This window comes from Dipodomys merriami, unplaced genomic scaffold (assembly GCF_024711535.1).
Source record: "Dipodomys merriami isolate MVZ:Mamm:240054 unplaced genomic scaffold, mDipMer1.0.p SCAF_922, whole genome shotgun sequence".
NCBI classification, from domain to species: Eukaryota; Metazoa; Chordata; class Mammalia; order Rodentia; family Heteromyidae; genus Dipodomys; species Dipodomys merriami.
The window spans coordinates 174,630-191,363 of NW_027206538.1; the positions used below are offsets into that span (position 1 = coordinate 174,630).

At 39.6% G+C, this 16,734-nt stretch overlaps 1 long non-coding RNA gene across 1 annotated transcript; it reads left to right on the plus strand.

The window, feature by feature from the left end:
- The first annotated feature begins 443 nt into the window (after window positions 1-443).
- LOC138821659 (uncharacterized) lies at window positions 444-14,853 on the plus strand. The gene is made up of 4 exons (XR_011370181.1): window positions 444-543; window positions 689-801; window positions 2,401-2,474; window positions 14,791-14,853. It is a non-coding gene; the product is annotated as an uncharacterized lncRNA (long non-coding RNA).
- Window positions 14,854-16,734: the final 1,881 nt, after the last annotated feature.

The window sequence follows — 16,734 nt, forward strand, 5'->3', positions numbered from 1 at the left end:
ACCTGTGCTGCCGGGAGAACTTGCTTTAGGCTGCTCCAGGTGGGGCGAGCAGTGATGGCAGTGGCATTATAGACACATGGCCTCAGAGCAAAGAACCAGGGCCAGGGAGCAGGTTGGGGCTTTATGCAGCCTGGCAGGATGCCATTGCCTGATGTTTGAAATTCTGCACCTTGGGGAGGGAAGGAAGCCATGGTGCAGGCAGGCATCTCAATTTCCTTCTATATTCCAAAGATGCCTTGAGTCTCTTCCTCACCACTCAGCCATCTCTACCTTCCTCAATTGCTGGTAGTGGTGTAAACTAACACAGGGAATCCTGGTGCTACCAGGCAGCATGGAATGTGGGCGTGGCCACCATTCTTATATCTCTTTGGTCAGAAAGAACTATGAAAGAATGGGGTGTGGCCAGAATACTGTGATGCAAGCAGCATGGGTGAAGTCAAGAAGATAGCAGCTCCCCCAGCCCTTTTCCCAGGGAACAATGTCCAATTCAGTTGGAGACAAGAGGGTGACCTCATTTAGCTGGATGGCTTCACAGATTGTTGAGTATGTCTGTTTGTTCCCAGTCCCAGACCTTGTACTCAGGATCTGAGCACAGTCTGTAAGCTGCTTTTGATCAAGGATGGCCTTCCACACTAGAGCCACAGGGATTCTGGCTTTGTTGGCACTTAAGTTGGACTTTCTTGCCTAGGGTGACTTCGACCATGATCCTCCCATCACAGCCTTGTAAATATCAAGGAGGGCTGCTAAGAGCCACTGTTACCTGCCTAATCATTGGTCTTGTTGATGTTCTTGGACAGACTGGTGAGTTCCCTATCCTCGGGTTTAAGTGGTGGGAATTGTAGCCCACAGTTGGAATCTTGGTCCTGCCACCTCCAAATGGAAGGAGATCCTAAGAAACTTATTCCTGTCCATATGATTACCAATGGAATATGATGTATGTCATGATTGAAAGAGCAGTTCTTGAATGATTCTAGGATAAAATTATACACAATTATGTTATAGGACACTGATGGATGTTAGTTAATATTTTATGAGGCATTTAAACAATCACATTAAAATGGAGGTATAATGAAATATCTTAGAATTACTATACTATTACATACTATAAAGGTGCCATTTTTCTGCCAAGACTGGGATTGGTACCCGTGGTCTTGGTAACTCTGTTGCACTGTGTGGGAAGGGGAAACTGGCCTCCTAGAAGTCAAGAAATTCATGTCTATTCCTTAGGCCTAAAATAGATCCCCACCACTAGAAAACATCCTATTCATGTACAATTAACATATATGGTTTAAATTTATATACATATGTTAACTCCATATTGCATTCAGTGTAGTTATTTTATTTTTTGTTTTATTCATATATTGACCATTTATTTTGACTATTATGGTACATAAAACGTTGATTACATTGATTACATAAGATAGAGGTCTGCATATATATTCCACTTCATACCTGACACCCAGGACTTTCACAGAAAAAAATGTGTCACCATCAACTTCTTACTCCACCATTCATTTTTGGGGAGTGCTGGCATCTGAACTCACAGCCTACAAGCCTACAAGGCCCAATTCATGAATTGGTGAGTGTCAGCACGACATCATGGGGCAAATTGAGCTGACAGGCTGTTTCTTTGACCTGAGCTCAAGCCCCAGGGGTTAACAAAATAAGAACAGATTGACATGTATATGGAAGTATGCTAATAAATATGTGTTTTTACAGAGTATCAGAGATGTCTATACATTATTCAGTTATTTAAACTACATTCCTACCAATTCCTGGGTATTAATCATGCATTCATGTAATTAATGTTATTATTTTCATCCTTATACTATTAATGAAATCAGTGTCCTGAAATTATTGTGTTCCTGTAAGTAATAATATTCTTTTTATGCTTCATTAATATTAAATAAAATCAGTTAGCTTCCTGAAATGTTACTGTCTAATTTTATAGGAGCATCATTCATGATCAACTCATTGAACCTTGACATTGATAATATTCCATTGTTCTTCCTATGGATGAGAACCATTTTCAAGTGTTAGGAGGGGGATTCAAAATCAGGGCCTATGTTGCCATGTGGGCCTATGGCTTCCCAGATAGATTGCTAGCCTTCAGCATTGCAAGGTGAAGTACCCTTTGCAACAGTGTCATTCAGACCCATGAGGGTCACCGAGCAAAGGAAGAAAACATAAAAAGGCCACATTGTTTCTGTGAATTTCTTTCCCTGCAAGACCTGGGGTCTAGGATCCCAGAAACAGCTGTAGATCTAGTGGCTGCACTCCGGCCTAGGGTGATCGAAGCTGAGGCAGAGTTGCCACAACCTGACTTCAAGCCCTGTACTGAGAAAAGTAAAAAAAAAATTTAGCTCCCTGACTTGCAGTTCACACAGTTTATTCTTACAGGCTTTGGATTTGAACTCAGGATCTGGGTAAATCTGCAGCAATGTGGATGAAGGGGAAGATCACTGCACTTGAAGGTAAGAAAGTCAGGCCTGTTCACTAGTCCTGAATTCAAGCTCCAGCCCAGGAAACATACTATTTATATATATTGTAAAGATAGGATTTATACTTACCTATAGGTGTTCAGTACATACATGTTTGGTGTGGTTGTTCCTTGAAATTTGTCTTTTATTCATTTATTTACCATTGATTGTACTATGATGATGAAACCCATTCTGTTTATTACATTGATGACATCCTATCACAAAGCATCTAGATTTGTAGAAATGTTCTCCGCCATGCCAAGATTCCTAGGATCACCCAGGATATTCAGAGAAAAGGAAAACAAGTTTCACATTTGGCTTCTTACTCTACAACCCACTTGTTTGTAGTACTGGGATCTGAACTCAGGGACTTGTAGGACCAATTGTCCAATAAGTCAAGGTGAACACACTAACCTGTGAACTAAGGATCTAGGCCATTCCCATGATCTGACATTGATCCCCAAGGTGGTCCACTATTGTCATAAATTCATAATTTAAACATACAATCTATATTGATATTCATGTGTCAATGGCATCTTGTGTTTAGTGGACTTCTCTTTATTTTGTCTCTATTACATGGAGGTATTGTTTATTTCACTTAATATGGTGATAGGTATAACTTTGCTGACATGGATGACAACCTGTTCCTATGGTTATAGGGTTGCCTATGAATTCCCCTTCTTGGTTGAGACTCAGGACTTTCACAGGAGAGGAAAACATGTGCAACAACTGGCTTCTAACATCAGGATGAATTTTTTGTCAGTGCTGGGATTTGAACTCAGGTCTGGGTATCTCTGTTGCACTGGGGGGAAGGGGAAGCTCACCATCCTTGAAGACTAGAATTTCAGGCCTGGTCTAGGGTCTGATTTGAAGCCCCAGCACAAAATCACAAGTCCACCTTTTGTAAACATTGGATCTCTCTTTACCTACAGGAGTGGTATGCATCTTGCATTCAGTGTAATTATTTTTATTTTGTGTCTTATTCATGGATGTTTGTGCATTTTATTGAATATGGTGACAGATATAACTGTGCTGACATGGATGACAACCTATTCTCATGGCTATAGATTTGCTTATATAGCATTCTCCATCATTGATGAGACCCAGGATATTCACAGAACAGGAAAACATATGCAACCTTTGTTTTCTCACATCAGAATGAATCTTTTGGCAGTGCTGGAATTTGAACTCAAGGCCTATCAGGCCCAATTGGTGAATGGGTCATGTTAAGCACAGCAGCCTGTGAGCCTCTAAGGAGCCAGGCCATTCCTGAGACCTGAGATTGAGCCCTGTTGCGAGGCCAATATAGTCATAAATTCATAATTAAACAAAGGATCTATATTTCCAAACATGGGTGGGCTGCATCTTGCGTTTGCTGTAGTCATTCTGGCTGAGACCCAGAATTTGCACAGCAATAGAAAACAGTTGCAATGACTGGCTTCTCACATCAGGGTGAATTTTTAGCAGTGTTGGGATTTGAACTTGGGGCCTAGGAGGCCCAACTGCCCAATCGGTCCATGTGATCACACCAGACTGTGATCCACTAAGGAGATGGGCTCATCCCAGCAACTGAGATAAAGACACAAGGAGGCAAAAATAGTTCTCAATGCATCATTGAAACATGGGATGTATACTCACATCCATGTGTGGACTGCATCGTGCATTGAGTGTACTTATTGTGTTTATTTTGTAAGCTATTCATAGATGTATTGTGTATTTTCCTATGTATATGATGACATATATAACTGGGCTGACATGGATAACAACTTATTCTCAGGACCACAGGGTGGCCCATCATTCTGCATCCTAGCTGACACCCAATACTTGCACAGGAAAGGAAAATAGATGCAACAATTGGCTTCTGACATCAAGATGAATCTATTGGCAGGTCTGGGATCTGAACTCAGGGCCTAGCAGGCACAATTGGTGAATGGGTCCACATGAGCACCCCAGCCTGTGAGTGACAAAGGAGCTAGGCATTCCCAGTACCTGAGTTTGAGCCCCCCTTGGGGGAGAGTAGAGAGCACAATAGTCATCTATACATTTGCTGAAGGTAGTATGCAAATAAGCACATATTTGTATAGAGTAGGATTGTGGTGACCTGTGATAGAATCCAATCTGTGAGTACCTATATTTGGATCTTTTCTTAAGCATCTATTTCATGTATATGATGATTATTGTCATGCTTCATCACCTCTTCTTTACAAATAATCTATACCCCATGAGTCTTATGTATCATTTCCTACTCACATCATGCACGAGCTACTCATTCAAGGATGAGATCAGTCGCATGCCGTGGCTCTTCCTAGGTCCAGAAACGAGTATCTCAGGATCTCCCGCCATTCCTTCCTCCTAGGGGGACTGAATTCAAAACTTATTCCTGGAAAAGATACTTCTTATATATATATATATATATATATATATATATATATATATATATATATATATATAATACTTCTTATATATATGTACATATATATATATATATATATATATATATATATATATATATATATATATTAATGATAGGATTTATACTTCCGTTCAGATGTTCAGTCCATATTGTGTTTGGTGCGTTTATAAATTTTATTTCTCATTTTATTCATTTATTTACCATTTATTTAATTGACTGATGACACCTCTACAATTTATTACATTGTTTACATCCTATCACATAGAATCTAGATTTTAGATGTGTTCTCCATCATGCCTGGCAATGTGAGAATCTGAACTCAGTGCCTAGCAGGCCCAATTCATGAATGGGTGAGTTTGAGCATGGGAGCTCTAGCCAATGAAGCTGTCAAGTGGTTCCCAGGTACTGAGATTGACCCCCATGTTTGGCCAAAACAGCGATACATGGATAGGCAGACGGTGGTATACAAATAACTATATATTGTTAAAGAGTGCCAGAGCCGTCTATCTATGATTGAATGACACCTACTACATTCCTTCCAACTCTGAGGTATTTATTATACCACCATTGAAGGAATATTATTCTTTTCATGCTTAATAAACTATACGGTAAGATCAATCAGCATTCTAGGACTATTTCATCCAATTTTAGACTAGATGAAAGCATGAACTACTCATTCAATTGGTATTCCCATGCATAGGAATGAGTCTCTTGTGATCTCCTGCCATTGGTGTCAGGACTGGGATTTGAACCCAGGACTTATGTTGACAGATTGGCCTATGGCTTCACTGATAGCTCATCAGAATCAGAAGTGGTAGGTCAGGTCTACTTTGCAGCCATATCATTCAGACCCAGGATGGTCACCATGCCCCAAAAAAATCATAAAATGCCAGCCCTCGGCAGCTCACCACTTTTAGTGCTTTCCAGCTTTCTTTTTCTTCCTGCAAGCCTTCTGGCTGGCTTCCCTGATAGCTCATCAGAATCAGAAGTGGTAGGTCAGGTCTACTTTGCAGCCATATCATTCATACCCAGGATGGTCACCATGCCCCCAAAAAATCATAAAATGCCAGCCCTCGGCAGCTCACCACTTTTAGTGCTTTCCAGCTTTTTTTTTCTTCCTGCAAGCCCTCTGGCCTAGGATCTCAGGATGGGCTATGCATCTGGAGACTGCACCCCAGCCTAGGGAGATCCAAGCTGAGGAAGTGTTTACACGACCTGAGTTCAAGTGTCATGGATGGCTAAAAAAAATAAAAATAAAAATATTAATTATTTAACTAAATAAAAAATAAAACTCCCTGGTTTGGAATTTCTGCCAGTTTTCTTTTCTAGCTTGGGATTTGAACTCAGGGTGTTGGTAAATTTGTAGCAATGTGAGGGAAAGTTGCCACTACTTGAGTTCAAACCCCATGCCAACCACAAAAGAAAAACTAAGTCACTGACCTCGGCAGGGTGAAGTAGTTGTGGAGATGGGAGGGAAGGGATGGTAGGGGGAAAACAAAGAAGGAGTCAACAATGCTCAATAGGAAATGTACTCATTACCTTGCTCCTGTAACTGTAACCCCTCTGTAAAACATTTTTGCAATAAAAAAGTACAAAGAAAGAGAAACAATGTCTTTCTCAGAGAAGCACTTTAGAGGTAAGGAAGGATGTTTGAATAGTTGTACAAATTCCACACTGCTTTTTTTTAAATGTTCAGTATGGAACTGAGTAAACATATCTGCATCCATTAAAAAAAAGAAGTCACTCTCTTGGAACTGGGGCCAGTATTTCTGCCATTGTTAGGATTTGGGATCACTGTCCAGGTAAGTCTTTTATACCGTGGGTGAAGGCGAAGCTCACCGTCCTTGAGGAAAAGAAATTCAGGCTAGAGTTCCCAGGGCCTGAATGAAGGCTCTGCAATGGAAAAAATGTTTCTATACATGTTTAATATATGATATACACTTAAATATGTAAGTTAATTTCACATTATAATTTTTATTATTGATTTTGTATTTTGTTTTTCTTTTATTCATTTATTGATTGATTATTGTATTTAGTATTACTATACACATAATATTTATTACAATTTGCACATCTATAATAAAATTCTACACAATACTTTAGGATATTGACTCATTTTTATTAATATTTTATTAAGTGTTGAAACATAATATATAATTAAATGGAAGCATTTGTCACAGTCTCCACATGTTTAGAGTTTATCCCAAGTATGAGCTTTGTACAATCTTTGGACATCTTCCTATTGGGATTTCTTTAAACGATTTATAGTCAGAAACCTTTTCCTGAGGATAAGCAAGTGAGGGATACAATTGTAAGAGTGGGGCTAGAAATGTGGCTTAGTGGTAAAGAGCTCGCTTAGCATGCATGAATGCCAGGTTTTAATCCTCAGTGCCACATACTCAGAAAAAGCCAGAAGCTGTGGAGTAGCCTAAGTGGCTAACCTTGAGGAAAAGGAGCTCAGAGACAGTACCCAGGCCTTAAGATCAATCCCAAGGACTGCCAAAAACAATAGAAAAAATGTCAGTGGCTCACACATGGAACTCTAGCTTCTCAGCAGGCTGAGACCTGAAGACCACAGTTCAAAGACAGCAAATCAAGGAAAGCCTGTTAGACCCTTATCTCCAGTGGACCATGAAAAGACCCCATGTGGCACTGTGGCTCAAGTGGCTGAGTGTTCGCCTTGACCTGCGGGTCTAAAGGACAGTGCCCAAACTTGAGTTCAAGACACACAATTGGGAAAAAAAAGTGAGGGTGAATCAAGGTACTTTTCCTATTTGCTAATTATGAGAACATCCTTTGGAAAATGAACACTGATATATACCAAAATTGGAGTCAGAGCTAAGGTTCAAGTGTAACACATCCACATGCCCTGCCTCTCAGTCTCTATCATTGTAATCTTGTGCCCTACAGGGTTCTTAAAGGTCCAATGTTGAAAGGCTTAATATGCTCCCCAAGCCCTTTGTGATAATCAGTTGGCTTGTATTGTCAAGGTCATCACAGTTCTAAACCTAGCAGAACACCAGTAGTTCAGGCCCGTCATCCTAGCTCAGGAGGCTGAGGTCTGAGGATCACAGGGTGAAGCCAGCCAGGGCAGAAAAGTCTATGACACTCTGACTTCCACTTCTGAAAGGTCAGATGTTCAAGATCCTTCTGTGTTTCCCTTGGTGATGAGAAGTACTTGCACTCTAAATGCTCTTAGGGTTCTTGAGCTATAGAAGCAAGAAAGAAACATTATTGACCCATACTTCAGGTTTGTTCAGCCCTATACTTCAGGTTTGTTAGTTTGTTTCTTTCTTTTTTATTATTGTAGGAGTTGATGTCTGGGCCTGGGTGCTGTTCTTGAGCTCTTCAGCTCAGGTCTTGTGCTCTACCACTTGAGCCAAAAGCCACTTCAGCTTTTCTGGTGGTCCATTGGAGCTAAGTGTCTCAAGGACTTTCCTGTCCAGGCTGGCTTTGAACTATTATCCTCAGATCTCATCCTCCTTAGTAGCTAGGATGACACGCATGAGTGACAAGCACCTAGCTTCCACTTCAGGTTTCTTAGTAGTGAATTGGAGATAATAGGCTAATGGGACCTTTTGTGTCTGGGATAATTTGGTACCCAGATCCTCAGATCTCAGCTTCCTGAGAAGGCAGGATGAGAGACCTCAGCTATAGACCCCTAAGCTGTGGCCTTTGCTACAAGAGGGTCCATGGCTCCACGTGGTGGAATGCTAGTCATGAGCCCAAGAGGTAAGGGTCAGAGCTTAGGCCCCTATTTCAAGATTCATGACCGACAAAAAAAAAAAACAAACAATTGTCTGTAGTGGACAACTCACTAGTCTTCAGTAATACATAATTTTCTCCTTCCCATGGAGACATATATGAGCCTCAATAATCTTGTCTGCATAATCATCTCAGTGGGGAGATCTTACAAGGATCCAATGAAATAATGCACCTGGTGAAGGACACAGCACATGGCACTCTTTGCATGACTCAGCACACAGTATCCTGTGAAAGACTCAGAACCCAGCACCAATGCAGGACTCAGTACACTGCACCTTGTGAAGGACTAGGCACATAGCACCATGTGCAGGACTCAGCACAGAGTACTTTATGGAGGACTCAGCACATAGCTCTGTTCCACAAGCTGTCATTAGACTTAGGGTGCTCTAATCAATATCACCATTCTTTGAGGAATATTTCACAAACCATAAAAGTTCACACCTAAGTGTTTAGTGGGATGTTTTATTTTGTGGGGGGGGGTTAGTCATGGAGCTTGAGCTTAATGTTTGGGGATATTATTGTTCTGATAACATTTGCACAAGGCTAGAACTCTACCACTTTGAGCCATATTTCAAAGAGTCTATCAGACTTCACGCCAGGTTTTAAAGCCCCAGAGTGGCCAGGATATCGGGAGTATGCCAGGGTAAGCCAGGATGATGGCGGTACCCATGGAGCTGGGTTGCAGCAGTTTATATCTGGCTAAGTCAGGTTAGGTGGCAGCTGTCAGCACCAGACTCCTAGCTTGTTCTGTCATGTGGTATTTGAAGTACTGTCCTTATATAGTTGCAGTTAGAACGTAGTACCTCTTTTTTGGCAGCAGTCCTGGGGCTTGAGTAAGGGCTTTGACACTGTCCCTAAACATTTGTGCCCAAGGGTAGAAATCGATTGAAAGTCAGCAGAACTTCTTGGTTTTCTGTTTATGTGGCACTGAAGAATCGAACCCTGGGTTCATGCTCACTAGGTGAGCACTTAACCACCGAGCCCCAGGAGTGAACGAGGTATAAATAGATAGAGATTGATATATATAAGCATTATATACACAGAAAGATGTCTGTATATTATTATTTTATAGATATAACTACAAATTATTACTTATTAAATTATGTCTCCATTAAATGATGTGTCCCAGTTAACAATTAATAAAGCATTAACTAAATTACTCAATAGCCTATTATTGTTTATCACATATTTATATACATCCATACGCATAATTTCATATTTTAGAGAATGAGACAGATGTCTATACATTATTAAATTATGCATCATGTGTTACTACCAATTATTTGGTATTTATGTTTCCATGACATTTTTATTCTGGTAATACTTAATAAAATATTAAACTTAATCCACATCTTATAGTTTTTATTTCTAATTTTATCCTAGAATGATTCACTACTAATTCAATCTGTTTTTCATTTATTGTAGAGACAACTCTTTCACCTATGACATTTTTTACATTTATGACATCCTATTACATAACATATAGATTTGCATCTGAATTATACATCCTACCTGTCACCGAGCACTTTCAAAGAAAAAGAAAACAGGTGTCACGCTCGGCTTCTCACTCCAAGATTACATTTTTTGGCAGTGGTGGAATCTAACACAGGGCCTAGAAAGCTCGATTCATGAATGACTGACTGTCAGCACAGCAGCCTCTAGCCAATTCAGTTGCCAAGCACTTCCCAGGCCCTGAAATCGAACCCCGTATGTTGACCCCATATTGTGCTTAGTGTACTTATTCATTTTATTTTTTGTTTTATTCATTTATTTACCATTTATTGACTGTTATTACACATGAAATATTTAGTACAGTTATTACATAGGATATAGATTTGCCTATGTATGAAACTTCCCACCTGATTCCCAGGACTTTCACAGAAAAGGAAAACATGTGTCGCCTTGGGCTTCTTACTGCACGATTCAATTTTTGTGAGTGCTGGCATCTGAAGTCACAGCCTACAAGGCCCAATTCATGAATGGATTAGTGTCAGCATGGCAGCCTGAGACATATTGAGCTGACAAGCATTTCCAGAACTTGAGATCCAGCTCTAGGAGTTGACAAAATTAGAACAGATTGACATGCAGATGGTAGTACAAAAATAATTATTGATTTTTATAGAGTGCCAGAGATGTCTATACATTATTCAGTTATATAGGCTACATTCCTATCAATTCCTGGGTATTTAGTATACCTCCATGTAATTAATAGTATTGTTTTCATCCTTAATTATTGATTAAATCAACCACTGTCCTGAAACAATTTTGTCCATGTAATTAATAATATTCTTTGAATGTGTCAAAAATATTCATTAAAATCCATTGGCCTTCTAAAATCACTCTATTTATATAGTAGTATTCAGAAACAACTAATTCAACCTTGCCATTCATAATCTTCCATTGGTATTCGTATGAGTAGGAACGAGACACTTATGATCTCCTTCCATTGGTAGGGGTCAGGACCCGGCTTCAAACACAGGGCCTATATTGCCATGTTGGCCTATGGCTTCCCTGAGAGCCTGCCAGCCTTCAGCAATGCCAAGTTACCAACATTCTTCAACCGGGTCATTCAGACATAGGATGGTCACCTAGTAAAGAAAACAAATGTAAAACCGGTAGCCATTGGCAAGTTGCCAGTTTTATTTTCCTGTGTTGCATTAATTATTTTTTTTCTTGTCAGTCTTTGGGTCCCAGGAACCCAGGTTTGGCTGTGGGTCCAGTGGCTGCACCCCAGCCTAGAGTGATCAAAGCTGAAGCAGAATTGCCATGAGCTGAGTTCAAGCCCTGTGCATGATGAAAGAAAAATACCTATCTACCTACCTACCTACCTACCTACTTACCTACCTACCTACCTACCTACCTACCTACCTACATACATACATACATACATACATACATACATACATACATACATTAAAAATATTTTAAAAATTATTAGGCTCCTTGGCTTGGAATTCATGCAATTTTTTCTGCCAGGCCTGGAATTTGAACTCAGGGTCTGGGTAAATCTGCAGCACTGTGGGGGATGGGGAAGATCACCATTATGGAAGACAAGAAATTCAGGCCTGTTTCTAGGGCCTGAATTCAAGTCCTAGCACTTGAAAAAATAATATTCGTATATATTTTAATTATATGAATTTTATTGACCTACATATTTTTACTGCATATTGCAGTTAGTGTATTCATTTTATTTTGTGTTTTGTTTCTTATATATTTTAGTGAATATGATTACACATATAATATTTTTTGTATCCTATTACATAAGACATAGATTTGCCTATGCATTCTACATCATTCCGGAGTCCCAGGAATTTCACCAATAAAGAAACCCAGTGGTACAACTGGCTTTCCACCAGGATTAAGTTTTTGGCAGTTGTGTGAATTGAACTCAGTGCCTAGCAGGCCCACTTCATGAGTGGGTAAATGTTAGAACACCAGTCTGATGCAAGAGAAGTTGGCGGGCAAATTTGAGGACCTGAGATCAAGCCCTAGGAATGGCCAATATATAAACAGATTGATGATTAGACTGTAGTGTGTGTGAATGTGTGTATGTGTGTGTGTGTGTGTGTGTGTGTGTGTGTGTGTGTGTGTGTGCGTGTGTGTGTGTGTGTGTGTGTGTGTTGTGAGCTGCTTTTAATCAGTGCTATCCTTCTACCACTGGAGTTACACAGTTCTACTTCTGGCTTTGTTGGCACTGAAGTTGGTCAGGGATCTGAAGGGCTTTCCTGCCTAGTGTGAATTTGACTATGATCCTCCTATCACAGCCTTGTAAACATCAATAAGGACAGCTGAGAGCCACTGGTGCCTGCCTAATCATTGGTCTTGGAATTCTTGGACAGACCAGTGAGTTCCCTATGCTTGAGTTAAAATGGTGGGAGCTGGAGCCCACAGTACGAATCCTGGTCCTGCCAACTCCAAATGGAAAGAGATCCTTAGAAACACATTCCTATCTATATGAATACCAATGGAACATGATGTATGTTATGATTGATTGGCTAGCTCTTAAATAATTGTACGATAAAATTATACACAATTACATTATAGGACACTAATCGATTTATTCAATATTTCATGAAGCATTTAAACAATCACGTTCATTAAATGGAGGCACAATGAAATACCTAAGAATTGGGCGTCACATAGTATAAAGGTGCCATTTTTTCTGCTAGGACTGGGATTGGAACTCATGGTCTGGGTAACACTGTTGCACTGTGTGGGAAGGGGAAGCTAGCCTTCTTGAAGCCAAGAAATTCATGTCTGTTCCTTACGTCTGAAATCTATCCCCAGTACTAGAATACATCCTATTTGTGTACATTTTAAATATATGATTTATATTTACACACATAGGTTGACTCCATATTGCATTCAGTGTAGTTATTAATTTTATTTTTGTTTTATTCATGTATTTGTGGGGCACATGGGCAGCAATGATGGTGCTGAGAGGAAGTTGAGTGGGCACAACCCAATTGTTTACCTTATAATCTGATTGGATAAAACTTAGGTGCATGATAGGGTGTGACCTTTACAGTGATTGATTAGTTCCTTTCCCTCCCCTTCCATACCTCACAATTTTTCCCTTTAAAAGGTGCTTGCGTTGTGGTAATAAATGAGTTCTTGCTTGACTTGACTCCCCACTGTGTCTGAATGTCTCCTGAGCTAAGGGAGACTGGGGAATGGGTGAGTGGCGCACTTACATTTCCTTGGGCCCCATCCATCTTTCGGGTGCAAACAAAGACCCAATATGTATTGACTGTTTATTTTATTGACTAATATGGCACATAGAACATTGGTTACATTGATTAAATAGGATATAGATCTCCATATGTATTCCAATTATACCTGACACCCAGGACTTTCATAGAAAAGGAAAATGTGTCACCATCAGTTTCTTACTGCATGATTCATTGTTTGGGCATGATGGCATCTGAACTCAAGGCCTACAGGGCCAAATTCATGAATGCGTGTGTGTCAGCATGCCATCCTGGAACAAATCCCAGGATCTGAGATCGAGCACCAGGGATTGACAAAATAAGAACAGATTGACACACAGATTGTAGTACACTAATAAATACATATAACTTTACAGAGTGTCAGAGATGGATATCCATTGTTCACTTATATATACTACATTCCTATCATTTCTTGGGTATTTATTATGCCTTCATGTAATTAATATATTTTTTAATTGTGAAAATAATGTACAGAGGGTTACAATTACATGGGCAAGATAATGAGTACATTTTTTATCAAGCATTGTAGCTTCCTCCTTTGTTTCCACTTCCCATCCCTTCCCATCCTCCCCTCTGCACCCCCACCCAATCCTCCCTGCTCCCTCATACCACCCCTTACACCAAAGTTGTAAATTTCGTTTTTGACATCACGACTTGTATATCTCTTTGTTGCAATGGGTCCACCTGTATTCCTATTTAAACGATTTTTTTCTCCTTCCCCTCCACAAATTATACTGATATCAAGTACAGTGAAAGCAGCGGTTATACTGTGGGGGAGGGACATACAAAGAAACAAACTTATAAATGTGTTAGAAACAATTGCATGAAAGAAAAAAAAAACATTTGAGTACATATCTTAGGGTTCATTTCCCTAATATCACTTTATCTGACCTTTTCTGCTTTACTTAGACATATACTAGTTATTGCAAATAAGGGAAACCATGGGATAGGGCACTAGCCTTGAGCTGAAGAGCACCCAGGCCCAGAGTTCAGGCCCCAGGATCCACAAAAATAAATAAATGAATGTTATTATTTTTATGTTTAATAAAGTATTAAGTAAATCAGTGTCCTGAAATTATTGCGTCCCTGTGAGAAATAATATTCTTTTAATGTTTCATAAGATATTGAATAAAATCAATCAGCTGACTGAAATCATGAAGTCTAATTGTGTACAAGTATCATTCATGAGTATGTCATTCAACTGTGACATTGATAATATTCCATCATTATTCCTGTGGATGGGAACGAATTTCATAGGATCTCCCACTATCTGGAAGTGGCATGACTGTATTCGAACTGTAGGCCTATGTTGCTGTGTGGGACTATGGCTTCTCCAATAGCCCTCAATTAAAAAAAAAATTAGCTCCCTGGTTTGCAATTCATGACATTTTTTTTCTGCCAGGCCTGGGATTTGAACTCGCTGTCTGGGTAAATATGCAGCACCATGACGGAAGGAAATCTGAACATGCTTGAAGACAAAAGTCAGACCTGTTCCCTAGGCCTGAATTCAAGCCTCAGGGCTGGAAAACATACTCTTTATATCCATTTTAAAGATATGATTTATACTTCCATACAGCTACTCAGACCATATTTTGTTGGGTGTGGTTATTCATATTATTTCTTGTTTTATTAATTTATTTACCATTTATTTCATTGACTCTGATGACCCCTCTACCATTTATTACATTGTTTACATCCTATCACAGCATCCAGATTTGTAAATTTGTTCTCTATCATGCCTGACACCCAGGACTCTCACAGAAAAGGAAAACATGTGTCACACTTGGCTTCTTACTCCAACATTAAATTTTTGGCAGTGCTGAGATGTGAACTCAGCGTTTAGCAAGCCCAATTCATGAATGGAAGAGTGTGAGCATTGCAGCCTCTAGGCAATGAAGCTGTCAGGTGGTTCCCAGATGCTGAGATCCAGCTCCAGATTTGGCCAAAACAGTGATACATGGATAGGCAGAGAGTGGTATACAAATACACATATATTAGTAAGGAGTGCCAAAGCCATCTATCTATGATTGAATGACACCTAAGACATTCCTACCAACTCTTAGGCATTTATTATACCGCCATTGAAGGAATATTATTCTTTTCATGCATAATAACCTATTAATTAAGATCAATCAGCGCCCTAGGATTATTGCATCCAATTTTAGACTAGACCGAAACATGAACTAGTCTTTCAATTGGTATTCCTATGCATAGGAAGGAGCCTCTTGTGATCTCCTGCCATTGGTAGGTGTCAGTACTGGGATTTGAACCCGGTTCACAGGTTGGCCTATGGATTCCCTGATAGCACGCCAGCCTTCAGATATGGCAGGTCAGGTCCACTTTGCAGCCATGTTATTCAGACACAGGATGGCCACTGTGCAAAGAAAAAAATAGAAAACCCTCAGCCCTCTGCAGCTTGCCACTTTTTGTGCTGGGCTACTTTTTTTTCTTCCTGAAAGCCCTCTGGGCCTAGGATCCCTAGATTGGCTATGGGTCCGAGGGTGCCCCACCCTAGGGTGACTGAAGCTGTGGCAGAGTTGTCATGACCTGAGTTGAAGCTCCATGTTGGCAAAATACAGAATAAGTAAAAATGTTGGTTAATTATTTAAATAAATCAAAAAATAAATAAAGCTCCGTTGTTTTGAATTTCTACCAGTTTTCTTTCCTAGCCTGGGATTTGAACTCAGGGTCTTGGTAAATATGTACCAATGTGAGGGAAAGTGCAGATTTGCCACTACTTGAGTTCAAACCCCATGCAAATCCAAAAATAAAAATCAAGTCACTGAACTCGGCAGGGGGAGTAGTAGTGGAGATGGGAGGGAAGGAATGGTAGGGGGAAATCAAAGGAGGAGGCAGCAATGCTCAATAGGAAATGTACTCATTGCCATGCTCATTTAAAACTGTAACCCCTCTGTACAACATTTTTACAATGAAAAATGAAAAAAAAGTTATGCTCAGACAAGCATTTTGGGGTTAAGAGAAAGGTGTCTGATAGATGTACAAAATTCTACACTGCTTTTTTTAAATGTTCAATATGTAACTGATTAAACAAAACTACTTCCATTAAAAAAATTAAGTAACTGTCTTGGAACTGGGGCCAGTATTTCCATCATTGCTGGGATTTGATCTCACCATCCAGGTAATTCTTTTGCATCATTGGTGAAGGCAAAGCTCACTTTCCTTGAGGAAAAGAAATTCAGTCTAGAGTTGCCAGTTTCTAAATGAAGGCCCTGCAATGGAATAAATATTTCTATATATGTGTAATATATGATATATATTTACATATGTATGTTTATTACATATTATAATTTTTATTATTGATTTTGTATTTATTTTATTTTTTACA